Here is a 20,025-nt window from a genome sequence, read left to right as displayed (position 1 = left end):
CTGCAGAATTGCCACAGGGTGCCACATGCCTCTCTCCTACGCCCTGTCCAGGGAGCAGCTCCATTTCTGTGCTCTGTGTTACCACCGACAGGCCTGCCGATGGATAGCGGGGTGGGCGTGGATTTCTCCAGTCCCCAGTGGAACAGCCCAAGGGGCCAGGGGCTGTCCCAGGTTTGGAAAGGCTTTCACTTCCGGAGTCTTCCCTGCTGGGAACTCCTGCCTCCAGGTCTCTGTCCCCATTCCACACTGAGTCAACAGGAACACCAGAAGTAGCCCCTTTACCCTATTTCACAAAATACCTCAGTAAATAAGCAAATAAATGCATAAATAAGTAAATACGCTTGCCCAGTTAGTCACATACACAACTAAAGCTAATGAAGACCGTGGCAGGCGCTGGGGGTCGGGGGTGGGAGTCCCATATCACAGGCCTTACTGTCAGCAACTTTAAAAGCTCCCCTCCCTTTCCTGTCCCCTTGAGTCCCCAAATTCACATGCAAATGTAAGGGATCCAGAAAAGCATAGACAATCCTTAAAAAGAAGAAACAAAGGGAAGGACTTACATGCCAGGTTTCAAAACTTATCATAGGGTGAAGGAAATAGGGAGATACGGGTCAAAGAGCAAACCTTCAGTTATAAGATGAACACGTTCTGGGGATCTAATGCCCAGCCTTGTGAATACAGATAGCAATACCGTATTGTGTAATTGAAAGTTGCTGAAAGATTACACCTCAAATGTTTTTACACACACACACACACACACACACACACAATTGTAACGGTGTGAGGTGACGGAGGTGTTAACTAAGCTTATTCTGGTCATCGTTTTGCAATGTATATGTGTATCAAGTCATCACACTGAACACCTTAAACTTACACAAAATTATATGCCAATTGTATACAAATAAAGCTGGAGACAAGGTTTTTTAATTTTTTTAAAACTTACTACAGGAGAAGGAAATGGCAACCCACTCCAGTATTCTTGCCTGGAAAATCCCATGAATGGAGGTAGACTACAGTCCATGGGGTTGCAAAGAGTCAGACACGACTGAGCAACTTCATTTTTTTTTTCATTTTTGTGTGGTGGGCCCTGGAGGAAAAAGCCCCTGGACGGGGACTCACTTAACCTTGAATTAGGATACAGTTTCTTAGGTATGGGACTTCCCTGGTGGCTCAGCAGTGAAGAATCCGCCTGCAATGCAGGAGACCTGGGTTCAATCCCTGGGTTGGGAAGATCCTCTGGAGAAGGGAACAGCTACCCACTTCAGTATTCTGGCTTGGAGAATTCCATGAGGCCACAAAGAGTTGGACACGACTGAGTGACTTTCACTTTCACTTTCTTAGATGTGATACCTAAATCACAAACAACAAAAGAAAAAACAGATAAAGTGGACTTCTTCAAAATTAAAAACTTTGTTTGTGTCAAAGGGCACTATTAAAAATGAAAAGACAATCCACAGAAGAGGAAGAAATATTTGCAAATTATATATCTGATAAGGATTTACTCCTCAGAATATACAAAGAACTCTTATAATTCAGCAATAAAAGACAACCCAATTAAAAAATGGACTAAGAATACAAGTAGACACTTCTCTAGAGAAGATATGCAAATGACCATTAAGCATATGAAAAGATGCTCAATATTATTAGTCATTAGGAAAATGCAGATTAAAACCACAATACCACCTCACACCCATTAGGATGGCCATTTTCACAAAAATGGACGTTGCTGACGAGGATGTGGAGAAATCGGAACCCTTACAGATTGTTGGTAGGAATCTTAAAAAGTCTGGCACTTCTTCAAAATGTTAAACACGGAGTTGCCACATTTAATATTTCTTCATAAGCAGGAGTGTTCTTGGGATTAATACCTAGGGTTGTGATTGGGATGAAGCAGAAGTCTGGGGAAGAAATGAAACTGGGACACAGGCCAGGGGCAGGCCCTTGGCTGACTTCATGGGGAGCTCTGGGTCTGAAATGGCCCATCAGAGCTGTCCTGCATTGGACTAAAACAACTGATCCTTGTCCTTCCTCATGGATCAGTCATCAGATGGGGCGCCCTCCCTGCCACCACCGGAAGGGCATGACTATGTGCAAGGCAGCCCTCTGCAGCTAAGATGGCCCCCAGAGGTGGCCTGTTGACCACCCTCCCAGCAGCCTAGGCAGGACCTAGGGCGTCTGGGTGGTGCGACTATCTGTCCATCCTGCTGGTACTGAGGTATCTGTTGTTGTGGAGCAGAAGCACCCAAGCCCCAGTGGAAGGGTGTGGGGTTGGGGAGGTGGGGTCAGGGTCGGAAAGGTGCCAGCAGTAAGGGACAAGGTCACAGCAATGACAGATGCCGGGACCTGCCCTGTGGAGGCTGTGCCTGGCCAAAGGGATGGGGCAAGATGCTGGCAGTCTCTGGGAGGCCTGGGGGCCTCTGCCATGAGCTGGTCAGCTGATGTGCGCGTGGCACCTAAGTAGGGCTAGCGAGAGTTCTGCTGCGGGCTAGAGCTCCAGGGCTCACGGCGTTGTGCACTCAGTGACCCCCAGGGCTGCAGTAGGGCAGCCAGGTGGGCTGTTTGCCTGTGTGTGGGGGGTCTGGCCTCTCTGGATGCAGGTGGTTAATCCATCCAGGGGAGGCTCTGAGCTATTTCCTGAATAAAGAACCCTCGGACAGTTTATGTATCTAAAGGCGAGGTATGTGAGTAACATGGTTCCAGAGACCCTGCAGAGGCTCGTCTCCCAGGGAATGCTGGCAGAGCAAGGAGTCACCCCGAGCACGGCAGAGGAAAACAAACGCTCGAGCTGCAGCCCCCTGATCAGGCTTTTGATTAGCTGTGTGACTGTGGGCAAGTTCCTTGACTTATCTGGTCTTAGTCTCCCCCACAGTTAAATGAGAAGGAAGGAACTTCCCTGGTAGTCCAGTGGGTAAGAATCTGCCTGCCAATGCAGGGGACATGGGTTCAATCCCTGGACTGGGAAGATCCCACATGCTGTGGCGAAACCAAGCCGTTACGCTACAACTACTGAAGTCCATGTGCTCTAGAGCCCATGCTCTGCAACGAGAGAAGTGCCACAAACAATACAACTGGAGTAGCCCCTGCTCTCCACAACTAGAAAAGGCCTGCACACAGCATCGAAGACCCAGCACAGCCAAAATAAACAAGTAAATAAATTTCTTAAAAAACTTTTAAACGAGATGGGAAACGTAGATAACCTCACAGGTACATTCAGTGCTAATCCACGGGTTCATCAACCCAGCAGGAAGCTAGTCAGGGTGGGAAAGGTTCTGAGGCTTGTGCTCCCCTCCACCCAGAGGCCCCCAAAGGCAAACCAGGGCCTCCCAGGATGCTCATCACGTCTGAGCCCACCACACCCGGCTGCTCCCACTCTCTCGGGCTCTAGCTGCAAATTGGTTCCCATGATGAACACAAGCTGCCCAAATCACTCAGAGGATGGCTCGAGAAAAAGCAATTAAATGCTTTCTTAATTGTAGGATGGCAAGAGGTTAATGAGTTACTATAAAAACCAGTCCCTGCCATCTGGTGGCTGTCACCAAAGCCCACATGCAGGGAGCAGTCCCAATTTGTAAGACAGGATGACGGGATCACTCTAAGTCAGGAGAAGGGGTGGGACTCAAGAGCCAAGTGAGGCTGGGGGCCCAGAGCTGCAGAGCCCAGCACAGCCCAGCCAGCCTCCAGACATCCCCGAGCTGCATGGAGCTTCAAAACCAAGTTGGAGGGAAATCAGATGGGGAGCCAAAATCTCTCATCAGATCCAACACTGGTCGTCTCTGGGATTCAGCTCTAGTGAGGGACGGCTGACAGCCACTTGCTCAGTGCTAGTCAGGAGGAGAGGAGCGAAAAGCGACAGATGAGAGAGAAGCCCGCCAAGGCGGAGGGAGAGACAGACAGAGGCAGGGACACAGACCCTGCAAAGACAAAGAGATGCAAACCAGCCCGGACAGACGGAGAGACAAAAGAGAAAGGATGAACTCTGAAATGCCAGGAACTGGAAAACGACAGTGACATAGATAGGCTGGGAACGTGAGAAGCCGATGAAAGGGCAGGTCATTTTTTAGAATCAGAAATGGGAAAGAACCTTTGAGGGATTTGCTTTGTTCTGGGCGAAAGTGTTCTCTCCGATATTCTGCATCTCCCAGGCATCAAGGAGAATGCCTTCTCCCTTCGAGAATGTGAAGAGCAGGCATTCAGCAGAGCCAGCCTCAGCTCTGCGCCCCACCACCAACCACACACACACACTCAGATATACACAGATCCACACCTAGGCACAGCCAGTTCTCACCAGTCAGGAGCCACCTCTCCCTGTGTGGAGGAGGTCATGGGTCTCAGGCTGTCTCTCCCCTTAGCTCTGGTTCCAAGGTCCCATCTGCAGTCCCAAGCCTGGCAGAGGCAGGTCTGGTTTTCTGGTACAAAGAGGAAGGAAACCAGAAAGTTCACATATCCCAAGGGCTGCAAAGCCTGTGATTTCCGTGAGACTAAACTCACTACTAGCCCTCTCTGTCATTTTCCAGAAATTGGCTGAGAAATACAGAGGTCACTCCTCACCTGTTCCTTTGGGTCAGACTGTTTTTCCAGGGGGATTCCCCAGTGGCTCAGCAGTAAAGAACCTGCCTGTACTGCAGGAGATGCAGGAGATGCAGTTTTGACCTCTGGGTCAGGAAGATGCCCTGGAGGAGGGCATGGCAAACTGCTCCAGTATTCCGAAGAATGCCATGGACAGAGGAGCCTGGCGGGCTACAGTCTATGGGGTCACAGAGAGTTGGACATGACTGAAGTGACTGAGCACGCATGCACACACCCCTTCTTCCAGGATGAGACCTTGAGACAGTCACTTCCCAGGATTCTGGAAGTTTCCCCTCCCAGAGCAGGCTCTAACTGGCCATAGCAACAAAACAGCAACCAGCTTTCAGTGAGAGGGTGGGAACTCCTCTTCTGGGTGTTACCCACTCCACCATCACTGCTTCCCAAATTTGAGGACCGTGACAGCTTGCTCCTGAAAGTCAAGATCTCATCTTAAACAAAAACACCTATGGCTCAAAGTAAAAACAAACAAACAAGTAGGGATGTAGAGCTGGAAGATTCCAGTATCTTCATTTTTCACGTTATCTTGAGTCCTTACTTTCCCTTCTCCTCTCTCCCACTCCATTGCCACTTGGCTGACCCATTTTCCGGAAGACTCTGTACCTGATGAACTAGAGACACAGGAAAAGTCTTGTTGATCCATCCACCTTGTGTGTGCGTGTGTGAGTGCTAAGTCGCTTCAGTTGCGCCCAACTCTTTGCAACTCCATGTACCACAGCGCCAAGCTCCCCTGTTCATGGGATTTTGCAGGCAAGGATTCTGGAGTAGGTTGCCATGCCCTCCTGCAGGGCATCTTCCCAACCCAGGGATTGAACTCAATCTCTTACATCTCCTGCATTGGCAGGCTGGCTCTTTACTGCTAGCACCACATGGGAAGCTCCCATCCATCTTACTAGGGGTTAGAAATCACCCTAAAATCTCTAGGGAAATTTAGGAAAGGGATTGCTGATGTTTCAGGGTAAAATTAAAGCTTGAAATTCCTTGTCTACACTTGGTACCCAACTAGCACAAGAGTTGACCATAAGTGTCTCTTTTACTTCCAGCAGTAAACCCAAATCCCAAGGCTGCCTCTAGCTGGCCCCACCTAGCCAGCTGGTGGGTCCCTTGAGGACTCATGTCACCTCTAAGTCTCCCAGCTTCGATCTGCCAGGTCTATGAAAAGCTCCCCTGATTCTGGTCTGGGCAGCAGCCAGAGTCCAGCAGCTGCAGGCCGAAGTGCCATTGGGTGACACCCAGGAGCCAGCAGGGCATCGGCAGTGGTTCTGAGAAGTGAGTTTGCCTGTGGTTCTTCCTTCTGTCCCTGTGCCTTTGGAAGGTCCCAGTATTTCTCTTCCTGGCGATTTTGTAAACCGCTCAATTGCTTTTCTGCTTCCAAAGAAAAAGAGCGGATAGGCACACACAAGGGAGAGAAACCGAGACACAATGCTAGTTACACAGGGACAGAGAATGGAAACACTCTAATCCTTGGAACTGCCATTAAGTCACGGGCACTGCTCTCTGTCCCCCTTTGGCTTCCTTAGACCGAGCCTTCCATCCGCAAGCACACTCCTGGTGGGCCCGTGAGTTCAGAGCCCCAGGGTCATCCCGTGGCTTCAAACTTCACCTCTCAAGCTGGAAGAATTACCCAGTTCCTGCTCATTATTAGTCACCCTCTCTCTGCCCACTGCCCACACCTCCTGTGACACAGAGAAAAATGTACACACGTGCACACACCCCACACCTTCCCCGCACGTACGACTGTGGCTCGAGTTGCACTTCGCATTTTCCAGAAGCCATTGCTAGAAGGAAACGCCTTCTGTTCCTCAGCCCCTGGTCTGCTCATGTTCAGTCTCAGGACTGCAGGGCCGTGGGCAGGAGAGCTGGGAGTGAGCACAGATCAGCGTTTCCAGTCCGAGCTGTTACACAGAGACAAACCGAATGCCGTGGATGTCTACTCCATTATTTTAAACGGTGGGAAAATCAGCACCCCAAATTTGGACCCAAAGGCTTTTGTTTAACTTATTTCTCCTCAGGGGTAATTTTCACTCAAGTGTGACATGTACCCAGCCAAGGAGCACCCCCCAAGATATTGGAGGCCCCTTCAGTTCCTTTTGAGCCACCACCCCATCTTCTTCTTGGGTGCTGCTTTGTTAAGAAGGGTAATTCAACATCATTTGGAATGAATGAATGAATCAGAGGAAAGAGTTCAGGATAGAGGACTGATAGTGAACATGTCAGGGAACTTTAATAAGCTCAGCCCTATGAGAAAACAAACGGAACAAACCACCAAAGGATAACTCGAAAGCAAAATAATGTACAAGCAAACGCAAGACTGAGGGAACATTTTGTGCTTACTCAGAATGTCAGGGCAGTCAGAGGAAAGGACAGATTATTGCTGGAAGGGGATGTCAAAATGTGTGTGTCCCCCAGGTCTGAGTGCCATGGTGACTTGCTCTGGGCAGCTGCCACCCCCTCCCTCACAACAGTGTCCCAGTCAGTCACGACTGCCCCATCCATCTGAAAGGCTGTCAGCTATCCTGCGCTGGCTGCTATCTACACGTGTGGCTGTCACCCTGCGAGTCTCTGCGGTAGCAGCTGAGGACATGGGCTCGGAGGGAGAAGCCTTGTGGTTTCAGTCCTGGCTTCGCTGCTTGCTGGCACTGCTCACCTTCTCTGGGCTCCAGTTTAAAATGAGGATCATAACAATGTTTTTGAGCGGATTAGATAAATTGATCCATATGAAGGTATATTGGTCCAGGTTCAGCCAATAAATAAAACCAGCAGGAGATACATACTAAGCGGCTTGTTGCAAGGAATTGGCTTATGAGATTGTGGGGCTGGCTGGGTGAGTCTGAAATCCACAGGGGAGGCCCTTAGGAAGGGCAGGCTGGAACTCAGACCCAGCTACAGGCCCCAGGCAGAATTTCTTCCCCTTCAGGGAAGCCTCAGCTCTGCTCTTAAAACCTTTGAACTAATCGAATCAGGCCCGTCCGGGTTGCCTTGGATCATCTCCTTTACTTAAAGTCACTGGTTTTGGACTTTAAGGACATCTACCTTCACAGCTTCCAGGTAACGCTAGTGGTCAAGAACCTGCCTGCCAGTGCAGGAGACTTAAGAGCTGCAGGTTCAATTCCTGGGTCAGGAAGATCCCCTGGAGGAGGGCAGGCAACCCACTCTAGTATTCTTGCCTGGAGAATCCCATGGACAGTGAGGCCTGGTGGGCTATGGCCCATAGGGTCACAAAGAGTCGGACACAAATAAAGCAACTTAGCATGCACACGCCTTCATAGCAATACCTAAATTAGCATTTGATTGAATAGCTGGAGACTCAGGTCTAAGCAAAGTGATATATAAAACTGCCCATCACAGAAGGGTAAGAACTGTGTCTGGCTCCTAGTAACCCACCATCACTCAAAAACATACAGCTTTTTTATTTTAAGGTTTCTAAAGCATCTACTGTGAAGTTGACGTAATGAGTCTAGCTTCGCCCTTTTTTAGCCTCCATCTTACATGCCCCATAGCATCCTCTTCCTCACCCCCAAATCTTCTTCCAAAGAAGGCTGAAGACTCACTCAAGGGAAGCGAAAGGAAGGTGTGTTGTTACTCGGTTGCTAAGTCATGTCTGACTCTTTGCGATCCCGTGGACTGAAGCAACCCTCTTTTATTCATTCTCTCACCAGACGCTGCCAAACCAGCCCAGTGCCAGGTGCTGTACATACAAATACAGGTACAAGTCAGTCCCCACCCTCCTGGAGGCTGGATGCAGCAACCCACTCTCCTGGGTTCCTCATCTCTGGTCACACGGCCCCACCAGCCCTGCAATGGGCCTGCTCTACAGATGTCCTACATCAGCACCTAGCCTATGTCAACACCTGCCCAAGCCGAGGGCGCAGAGATCCAGCCCAAGCTCTGAACTAGGCACCCACCCAGAGGACACTTTTTTCTAAATCATTCAAAGAAGCCAAGAAGCTAGTGGTCCCCTGCAGTTCATTAAAGCACATACATCAGCAGAGGGGATATGCTCCCCTGGGGGTCACCTGTTATTTTACATGGGACATTTCATTTCCCCATCACAGAGCGCACATGGGATGCAGTAAAGAACTCAGTCTCTTAGAGCTCTTTCCACTCCTGTTCTGGCCTGCAGGGCCCTCTCAGGCGGCCTCTGCCCTCTCTTGCTCACTCCCAGTTCCCCCAGCTCTGTCTCCTCCAATCCCCAGAGAGGTGATGTCCTGTCCAGTGGCCACTCTGATCCCACTCCTTCATTCTAGCCTGAAGCTGCCCTGCTCAATGGCATGGTGACGCTGTCCACTAACCTTGGACTAACCTGTCCCAGGCATGTGGTTCTCCTGCCACTCTACCCTCATCCAGACCTCATCTGCCCTTGCAGAACCCATGACGGCCCAGAGAGCACCACCCCACTGCCCCCGACTCAAATACTTTCCAAGAGCTCAACTTTATACATGAGCTTGGACAGGTTAATAAACCTCTCTGAACCTAAATTCCTCCTATGAAAAGTAGATACTATCATAAAACCCATTTCAAGGAGTTGTCTTGAGAAACAAGTAAAATAATGTATATGAAATGCCTGACACATGAAATCCAGTCCATTTCCTGAATGCCCAACCTCCCTGGCCAGCTTTTGCTGCCCACCATCCATACAAAGAGATCAAAAGAGGCAATTCTAAAGGAAATCAACCTTAATTATTTATTGGAGGACTGTTGCTGAAGCTCTAATACTTTGGCTACCTGATGTGTAGAGCCGATTCATTGGAAAAGAATCTGATGCTGGGGAAGATTGAAGGCAAAAGGAGAAGGAGCAGAGGATAAGATGGTTAGATAGCATCACCAACTCAATGGACATGAGTCTGAGCAAACTCTGTGTGATAGTGAAGGACAGGGAAGCCTGGCATGCTACAGTCCATGGGGTCACGAAGAGTCAGACACAGCTTAGCAACTGAGCAACACAACAACTTCCTCTAAGCTTATAAGACACATATCAGGTATGTGAAACCCACACCTAACCCATCTGATGTCATGGCATCCTAGCTCCAGCTCCCCAGACTCCAGGAAACCACAGCAATGGGAGAAAGAATCTGTTTGCCTTCACATCTGCTGGGGAAGGCCTCCCACCCATAAGGGGAGCCTGGAATAACAAGCAGGGTTTGCACTGTCAGAGTTGTGATCAAAGGGAGACTCTGGGGAGTTAATGACAAGGAACTTGTTTCATGGGAGAACGAGAAGCAGATGTAGCCTTTCCACTCCCCCAACCTGCCCATGACCCCAACAATATGGGGGGGCGTGGTACAGAGGACCCCAATCTGTATGAACCCTAGCACAGAGGAAGCACTTTGTCACCTGTCAAGCACTGTATTAATGTTAGTCACTGTATTATAACTTAATTCCTCCCAGCTCCTCAGAAATGCAGTGCCCCAGGGAGGACCGGCCTGGTTATCTCCACCTGTCCTTAGGGCAATCTGCCTTTCCTCTAAAAGGAGCACATCACCAAGGAATTTCCACATGTGGGGCCCTCAGGACCCCAGCCTTCCTACAGCAAGACCAAACACGGAATCTAATTCCCGGCCCCATAGAGATTTGTGAAAGTGTTAGTCGCTCAGTCGTGTCTGCCTCTGTGACCCTGAGGACTGTAGCCTGCCAGGCTCCTCTGACAATGGGATTCTTCAGGTAGGAATACTGGAGTGGGTTGCCATTCCCTTCTCCAGGGGATTTTTCCCACCCAGGGATCGGACTTGGGTCTCTTGCATTGCAGGCAGATTGTTTACCATCTGAGCCACCAGGAGCTGGATGATTCTTGGTTTGTAGATCTTCCCTGGTGGCTCAGCAGTAAAGAATTCCTCTGTCAATGTAGGAGACATGAGTTAGATCCCTGTGTCGGGAAGATCCCCTGGCGAAGGGAATGACAACCCATTCCAGTATTCTTGCCTGAAGAATCCCATGGACAGAGGAGCCTGGCAGGTTACAATCCACGGGGTCACAGAGTCAGAAACAACTTAGCAACTAAACAACAACAACAATTCTTGGTCTGTAGCATATTCAGAGCCTTCCTTGCCTATCCCTCCCTGGATGCCAGTAATACCCCCACCCCCGCGGTAAGAACTAAAAGTGTCTCCGGACACTGCCAGATGTCCCTAGGAAGCAAAATCACCCTCAACTGAGAACCACCGGTGAAGAGCTGTCCAAGCTGCTTAAATGTGGCCTCATTAGGTTCCATGGCCCGGCTGCCCACTGCTTTCCAGCCATGGCACTGGCCTCTGCTTATACCAGACAGTCCATAGAGCACAAGTGCCTGCTGTGTCCAGGGTCCCCTTCTGAGTCCAGTGGCTGGAGGTCTTGTGACCCTGAGACTCTGGCCACCAGCAAATGGACAGGATCTTCATCGTAGACCAGCTCCTGTGACGTCACTTGTCTGGGTTGGAGCTCTTCAACTTCGTGCTGACTCCCCACCCCAACCAGGCTTGCTCTGGGTTTGGGGGATTAGAGTAGGATGTCATGGCAACAAGATGCTGGGAAGAAAACAAGGAGAGAAATGAAATAAATCCAGCATGGACTGTGGAACAGGAGGTCCCAGCTTCCCCAGCTTCCCAGAACCCACCAGATGACCAGTTCACTCTCATAGCTCTATAACTCCACCTTTTCTACAGTGATGACATCCTACCTTTTAAGTCATTTTTAAAGTCTTTATTTAAAGTAATATATCTACTGCTAAATACAAACTATCAAAAGCTAAATTTCCCAAACTGGGATTTTTTATTTCTGGTGTGAACTGGATATAATATTTTTCAAGGATATATTTTTGTTACAAAACCAAATGTGGCTATTTTTATTTCATTCAAATCAAGTGGGCATGGGTAATAAAATAAAAGAAGGAAACTAAACAGCTAGTTTTATTGTTTTTTTAATACCATCCCTTTTTTCAAGAAAATAAATCAACCTACTCTCTCTGCCTGTTCAGTCACTCCTGCCAAATTAATTTTTCTATAATTGCTGTAATGGAAACACACATATAAATAATACATATTATATATGTAGTTACATGTATTTTCATCAAAAGGTTATATCTTTCTGCACCTTGGTGCGTCACTCAGCACAACTTATATCAGTGATTCCCCCTTCCTGGTTGGTGTCTCAGGAACCTCACTGCCCAGTTCAAATACCAGCTCTGACTTCTCTCAGCTGTGTGATCTTGTGGAGGTTAATAACCTCTCTGTGCTTCTTCTGCAACGTGTGGGTAATGACAACATTGTCTACTTGATAAAGCACTGAGTGGGTTCAACAAGCTCGTGTATAGCAGCGGCCTTTAACCTTTTTGGCACCAGGGACTGGTTTCATGGAAAACAATTTTTCCTCTGATGGTGGGCGGGATGGTTTGGGGATGGTTCAAGTGCGTTACATTTATTATGTCACCGCTGATCTGACAAGAGGCAGAGCTATAATACGAGCAATGGGGAGCGGCTGTAAATACAGATGAAGAGTCACTCACTCAACCAGCCCACCACTCACCTCTTGCGGTGCAGACCAGTTCCTAACAGGGACAGGTACTGCTCAGTGGCCCGGGGTGGAGATCGGAGACCCTGAGGTATGGGAAGCACTCAGAACAGCGCCTGCTGCTGCTGCTAAGTCACTTCAGTCGTGTCTGACTCTGTGTGACCCCACAGACAGCAGCCCACCAGGCTCCCCCGTCCCTGGGATTCTCCAGGCAAGAACACTGAAGTGGGTTGCCATTTCCTTCTCCAATGCATGAAAGTGAAAAGTGAAAGTGAAGTCGCTCAGTCGTATCTGACTCTTAGGGACCCCATGGACTGCAGCCTACCAGGCTCCTCCATCCATGGGATTTTCCAGGCAAGAGTACTGGAGTGGGGTGCCATTGCCTTCTCCGAGAACAGTGCCTAGAGCACAGCAAATGCTCAGAAAAATGTTGCCTCCTACTACACTGTGATTCCGCTACACAGCAAGACCATGCTCTGCCATGGAAATTTAAACTTTTTAAAAAACTTTGCTCTTATAAGCCATGATACAATGAATGCCCTTGTACTTACATCTTTACTCATTCATGCCATGATTTTGGAGGATAAATTCCTAGAGAAGAGACCACCGGGTTATTCAATAAGCACTGTTTAAATTTATGTGAAAGTGAAAGTGAAAGGCAATCAGTCATGTCTGACTCTTTGCGACCCCATGGACTATACGGTCCATGGAATTCTCCAGGCCAGTACTGGAGTGGGTAGCCTTTCCCTTCTCCAGGGTATCTTCCCAACCCAGGGATCAAACCCAGGTCTCCCACATTGCAGGCGGATTCTTTACTGGCTAAACCATAAGGGAAGCCCATATCTATTGACAAATTACTCTCTTTTAAAAGGGTGTGGGGGTTTTCATTCTTACCCAACAGCGTGTGAGAGCTCACGTCTTCACTCTCGGCTCTGAAGGCTATCACTCTTTTTCATTGGATGGGCAAGAATAAAAACAATGCCACAATGTTGCTTTCATTCAAACTTACTTAGTTATTTGTGAAATCAAACAATGATTTTTCTCCCAGTTTTAGAGGTCAAGTAATTTAATATTTTTCCTCTTTAATGGACCATTTGTATAGTGTGTGTGTGTGTGAATTGCCCATTTGTGCATTTATGTTGCTTCTGATTGATTTGTAGAAATGCTTGCTATGGTATGGATATTTACAGCTTTCCTGATAGAATGTGTATCGAATACTTTCTCCCAAGCTGTCATTTATGTATTTGTGTTTTGGTTTATTTATGGTGCTTTTCACAGTACAGTTTTGTTTTGCTTTTTAAAATTTTTATGTGGTCCAATCTGCCACACTTTTCTTTTTTTTTGACCTCTGGGTTTGCCACCAAACTTGGAAAGGCCCCAAGATATAGATATAGATATAGAGATACAAAGATCAAGACTGAAGTATATGATGTGTGCCTTCTGCCTGGCCTTATAAGACTATATATGTGAGATTATCTGTATACCTGCGTTAGAGAAGGATGACAGCTTAGATTATATGTCTTACATATACATAGTCCTATATTGTCTTTTAATTTGTTGATATTTTATATTTAATGCACAAACCTTTAATCCACCTGGGACATGTTACTGTATACACGGTGTGAAGCAAGTACCTAATTTTATCCTCTTGCAAATGGCTAGTGATTTCTACTATGGTTCAAAGTGTCTTAGACTTCCAAGTGCTTACCTGAAGGACTAAGGGTCTCTGAACTTGAGTCAGTCTTGCCTGGAAGAAAAGGAGTTGGAAAGGGAGTGGTTCTTTCCTCCTCTCTACCCACTCACTCTACCTGTATCACCTCCCTCTGTGACAGCAGATGTCAACGAGGCCCTTCCATTCAGAGGGCAGGGCCAGGTGGGTGGGCAGGCTGCCAAGGGGGCTGTGAACACTCCATCACTGAGCCTGGCATTCAGGGAATGGTAAGAGCTGAGCTATGGTTATCCTGGGACCATAGTAACTTATGTGCCCAGAGAAATCATTTTCATGGAAGATGCATTTTAGGCAGAGTGGAGGCTCCAGTGACCTTTATATCATCTGTTCCCAGGTTTCAGTGAATTTACACATGCTGGCTTCCCACAATGGAAAGAAATCTAATTACTGGTGGAATAACTTACAGGTAAGGAGACCTCCAGCATGCACCCACCAGGCTATAAATCCTTAGAGCTAGATTCCAAGGAAAGTAAACTAGTTCTCAGACCAGGATGCTTCACGGGGCTGGCATTCTTCCTAACCCAGGTGTGGGCAGGACAGCAGGTGGGCTTTAGCAGAACAGCGTGTTATCAGGGTCGAAAAATGGATCACAGCCTTGTCTAACTCCATGAAACTATGAGCCATGCCATGTAGGGCCACCCAAGATGGACAAGTCATGGTAAAGAGTTCTGACAAAATGTGCTGGAGAAAGGAATGGCAAACCACTTCAGTATTCTTGCCTTGAGAACCCCATGAACAGTATGAAAAGGCAAAAATATAGGACACTAAAAGATGAACTCCCCAGGTCAGTAGGTGCCCAGTATGGTACTGGAGATCAGCAGAGAAATAACTCCAGAAAGAATGAAGAGACGGAACCAAAGCAAAAACAACACCCAGTTGTGGATGTGACTGATGATGGAAGTAAAGTCTGATGCTATAAAAAGCAATATTGCATAGGAACCTGGAATATTAAGTCCATGAATCAAGGCAAATTGGAAGTGGTCAAACAGGAGATGGCAAGTGTGAACGTCGACATTTTAGGAATCAGCAAATTAAAATGGACTGGAATGAGTGAATTTAACTCAGATGACCATTTTATCTACTACTGTGGGCAGGAATCCCTTAGAAGAAATGGAGTAGCCATCATGGTCAACAAAAGAGTCTGAAATGCAGTACTTGAATGCAATCTCAAAATGGCAGAATGATCTCTGTCCATTTCCAAGGCAAACCATTCAGTATCACAGTAATCCAAGTCTATGTCCCAACCAGTAATGCTGAAGATGCTGAAGTTAAATAGTTCTATAAAGACCTACAAGACCTTCTAGAACTAACACCCCAAAAAGATGTCCTTTTCATTATAGAGGACTGGAATGCAAAAGTAGGAAGTCAAGAAATACCTGGAGTAACAGGCGAATTTGGCCTTGGAGTACAAAACAAAGCAGGGCAAAGGCTAATAGAGTTTTGCAAAGAGAACGCACTGTTCATAGCAAACACCCTCTTCCAACAACACAAGAGAAGACTCTACACATGGACATCACCAGATGGTCAACACCAAAATCAGATTGATTATATTCTTTGCAGCCAAAGGTGGAGAAGCTCTATACAGTCAGCAAAAACAAGACCGGGAGCTGACTGTGGCTCAGACCATGAACTCCTTATTGCCAAATTCAGACTTAAATTTAAGAAAGCAGGGAAAACCACTAGACCATTCAGGTATGACCTAAATTAAATCCCTTACAATTATACAGTGGAAATGACAAATAGATTCAAGGGATTAGATCTGATAGACAGAGTGCTTGAAGAACTATGGACAGAAGTCCATGACATTGTACAGGAGGCAGGGATCAGGACCATCCACAAGAAAAATAAATGCAAAAAGGCAAAATGGTTTTCTGAGGAGGCCTTATATATAGCTGTGAAAAGAAGAGAATCAAAAGGCAAAGGAGAAAAGGAAATATATAAGCATCTGAATGCAGAGTTCCAAAGAATAGTGAGGATAGATAAGAAAACCTTCCTCAGTGATCAATGCAAAGAAATAAAGGAAAACAATAGAATGGGAAAGACTAAAATCTCAAGAAAATTTGAGATACCAAGGGAACATTTTATGTAAAGGTGGGCACAATAAAGGACAGAAATGGTATGGACCTAACAGAAGCAGAAGATATTAAGAAGTGGTGGCAAGAATACCCAGAAGAACTATACAAAAAAGATCTTCATGACCCAGATAATCACGATGGTATGATCACTCACCTAGAGCCAGACATCCTGGAATGCAAAGTCAAGTGGGCCTTAGGAAGCATCACTATGAACAAAGCAAGTGGAGGTGATAGAATCCCAGTTGAGCTATTTCAAATCCTAAAAGATGATGCTGTGAAAGTGCTGCACCCAATATGCCAGCAAATTTGGAAAACAGCAGTGGCCACAGGATTAAAAAAGGTTGGTTTTCACTCCAATCCCAAAGAAAGGCAATGCCAAAGAATGCTCAAACTACTGCACAATTGCACTCATCTCACACGCTAGCAAAGCCATGCTCAAAATTCTCCAAGCTAGGATTCAACTGTACGTGAACTGTGAACTTCCAGATGTTCAAGAAAAGGCAGAGGAACCAGCGGTCAAATTGCCAACATCCGCTGGATCATCAAAAAAGCAAGAGAATTCCAGTAAAACATTGACTTCTGCTTTATTGACTACACTAAAGCCTTTGACTGTGTGGATCACAACAAACTGTGGAAAATTCTTAAAGAGATGGGAATACCAGACTACTTGACCTGCCTCCTGAGAAATCTCTATGTAGGTCAGGAAGCAACAGAACTGGACATGGAACAACAGACTGGATCCAAATCAGGAAAGGAGTATGTCAAGGCTGTATAATTTCACCCTGCTTATTTAACTTACATGCAGATGAGAAACACTGGGCTGGATGAAGCACAAGCTGGAATCAAGATTGCCAGGAGAAATATCAATAACCTCAGATGTGCAGATGACACCACCTTTATGGCAGAAAGCGACGAAGAATTAAAGAGCCTCTTGATCAAAGTGAAAGAGGAGAGTGAAAAAGTTGGCTTAAAACTCAACATTCAGAAAACTAAGATCATGGCATCTGGTCCCATCACTTCATCGCAAATAGATGGGGAAACAATGTAAACAGTGATAGACATTATTTTGGGGGCTCCAAAAATCACTGCAGATGGTGACTGCAGCCATGAAATTAAAAGACTCTTGCTCCTTAGAAGAAAAGTTATGACCAACCTAGACAGCATATTAAAAAGCAGAGACATTACTTTGCCAACAATGGTCCCTCTAGTCAAAGCTATGGCTTTTCCAGTAGTCATGTATGGATGTGAGAGTTGGACTATAAAGAAAGCTGCGTGCCAAAGAATCTGTGCTTTTGAACTGTGGTGTTGGAGAAAACTCTTGAGAATCCCTTGAACTGCAAGGAGATCCGACAAGTCCATCCTAAAGGAAATCAGTCCTGAATATTCCTTGGAAGGACTGATGCTAAAGCTGAAACTCCAATACTTTGGCCATTTGAAAAGACCCTGAAGCTGGGAAAGATTGAAGGTGGGAGGAGAAGTGGATGACAGAGGATAAGATGGTTGGATGGCATCACTGGCTCAATGGACATGAGTTTGAATAAACTCTGGGAGTTGGTGATGGACAAGGAAGTCTGGCATGCTGCAGTCCATGGGGTCACAAAGAGTCGGACATACATGAGTGACTGAACTGAACTGAACTGAGAAAACGGTAGGACATCAAAATACCTGAATTCTTCCTTCTAGTAACCACCAGGATGACTTTAGCCTCTTGTTTAATGTCTTCAGTTTCCCTGTCCCCAAACATGGGTAAACATGTGTGAAGCCACAACCAAGGGACTATGCTATGAGTTTTAAATACAAATCTCCAACTTTCACAAGGCTGGAAAGTAGGAATGAGTGGTCCTGTTTTAAACATGTCAAAACAGTTTCAAAGAGGTTCAGGAAATTTGCCTGGAGTGACCTTTCCGGAAGGTTGCAGAGCTAAAATTGAAACCCCCTTGCCAAGCCCACACTTGACCACCTTCCCAGCATCCATGTTTCCAGCTTGGTGTGTAGACACCCGAGGGTTGCATGCAAGAGGTTTTTCCAGGCTTCCCACAGAGGCCACTGGGGAGGCTCTTAGGGCTCTTCTCTCCCTTGGCCTTGGTGTGGCCTTGGCCCTGGTGACACAGGCACACGGAATCAGCCGTGCCCTGGTCCACATGACTGCCGGGCACTCGCTCCACACCAGAACCCAGGCCCTTCTAGAACTGTGTGCAAAGAGGGGAGGAATGGGAGTAATATATACACCACCATGTGTAAAATGGATAGCTAGTGGGAAGCTGCTGTACAACACAGGGAGCTCGGTTCAGGTCAGTTCAGTTCAGTCGCTCAGTCATGTCCGACTCTTTGCAACCCCATGAACCACAGAACACCAGGCCTTCCTGTCCATCACCAACTCCTGGAGTCCACCCAAACTTACATCCATTGAGTCGGTGATGCCATCCAGCCATCTCATCCTCTGTCGTCCCCTTCTCCTCCTGCCCCCAATCTTTCCCAGCATCAGGGTCTTTTCAAATGAGTCAGCTCTTCACATCAGGTGGCCAAAGTATTGAAGTTTCAGCTTCAACATCAGTCCTTCCAGTGAACACCCAAGACTGATCTCCTCTAGGATGGACTGCCCTGTAAAGACACAGAGGGGTGGGTTGGGGTGTGGGGTGAGAAGGAGGCTCAAGAGGGAGGGGATGTATGTATACATATAGCTGATTCATGCTGTTTTACAGCAGAAACTAACAAACACAACATTGTAAAGAAATCATCCTCCAATTCAAAAGACAAAAAGCATATAACATATTATTGATAGCTTACAGTGAACGGTGTTGGATTCATGATCTCCGAAGAAGATTTAACTTCGGGGCCAGGGACCAGGCTTGATCACTAAAGAGCTTTTGTGTAGTAGAGTTTTATTAAAGTATAAAAAAGGACAGAGAAAGCTTCTGACCCAGACATCACAAGGGGGACAGAAAGTGCCCCCAGTCCCTAGTCTTAGCAAGGGAATTATATACTTTTTAATTGGTTATTACAATAAATCAAAAGACTGTCTCAAGGTTGTAAAGATCTTATTAGACCCACTCCCATAGCATACATTTTAAGATAACAGGATCAGTCAGAAGGTTTTCAAGAAGGAGAAACCTGTCCTCTAGCAGGATACATTATTGTTATATGATCCTTACTAAAGAATGTAGGAAAAAACATTTGTCCTTTCCTCCTCCTTGAGAACTCCAGACCCCTATCTCTTCCTTGAAAGCCCCAGACCCCTTTCTCCTCTTCGGGGACCCCGGACTTCTTATCAACCTGCCTAGGAATTTACTCTCTCATTATTTACAAAATGTAATCAGAAAAATAAAAAGAGGGGAGGAAACAGGCCTGCCTGTGCCTGGGGGCCCCACACCACATGTCTACATGAGCAAAAGCTAAACCACAAGCCAACTGCTACATCAGCTATAATGCTCTATGCTCTACCTTGACAAAAACATCTTCATAATAAGACATAAAAAATTAATAAAGTTGTGGCTTTTATATGACTGAAAGCCTTCCATCAAAGACAAACCTAATTATTACTGTGTGTGACTGGATGTTCCATTAATGGGCTGGTGATATTCAGATAAGCATTAAAATAAAGATAGCCATAGCTCATGTATTATTTTATATTTATTTCATTGATTTTTTGCCATCACTTCAGCAAAATCTCCAAGCATGTTCATTTTTACAAAATGTCATTCTATGGACAATAATTATCTAATAATTAAAAAATAAAATGTACATTCAAGGGAATAACTGTGAATGTACTTTCATTTTTTAAATACCATAAAAATATGTGTAAAAATTGAAAAAATTAAAATTATAATTCAATAGGAGTTCAGTGAAAAGTTATTTCTTCTCTATAATATTTTAAGTTGCTACCAAAATTAAATGGAAAAATATAAATCATAATAGTGAATATAAAATATTTTAATCAAAGATACTTAAAGCTGAAATTTTTAATTTCTTGAAAATTCAGATATTTAATATTTTTGCAAAAATTAAACAACTTGCAGTTCTATGATTCAGCGTCCAACTAGTCGCCAGTGTACCAAGCTGATGTCACGCTTTGCACGTGCTGTGTCTTGAGCAGCATATACACAAATTTAAGAGCCATATGAATTGTTTCCTGCAGTAAAATATGCTTCAGTATCT

General features: G+C 46.1%; 1 long non-coding RNA gene across 2 annotated transcripts in view; it reads right to left on the bottom strand.

The window, feature by feature from the left end:
- Positions 1-1,289: 1,289 nt before the first annotated feature.
- LOC123328185 overlaps positions 1,290-20,025 on the bottom strand; it is a 47,143-nt gene continuing 28,407 nt past the window's right edge. The window contains exons 2-4 of one of the 2 annotated variants that reach the window (XR_006542968.1): positions 6,320-6,479; positions 4,286-4,406; positions 1,290-1,350 (exon numbers count right to left, since the gene is read on the bottom strand). This is a non-coding gene — a long non-coding RNA (uncharacterized LOC123328185). Of the gene's footprint in view, positions 1,351-4,285; positions 4,407-6,319; positions 9,354-20,025 lie in introns of those variants that run through there. The other variant, XR_006542967.1, reaches the window with a different exon arrangement.

This window comes from Bubalus bubalis, chromosome 11 (genome assembly GCF_019923935.1).
Source record: "Bubalus bubalis isolate 160015118507 breed Murrah chromosome 11, NDDB_SH_1, whole genome shotgun sequence".
NCBI lineage: Eukaryota > Metazoa > Chordata > Mammalia > Artiodactyla > Bovidae > Bubalus > Bubalus bubalis.
This window is presented reverse-complemented; position numbering and strand designations above follow the sequence as displayed.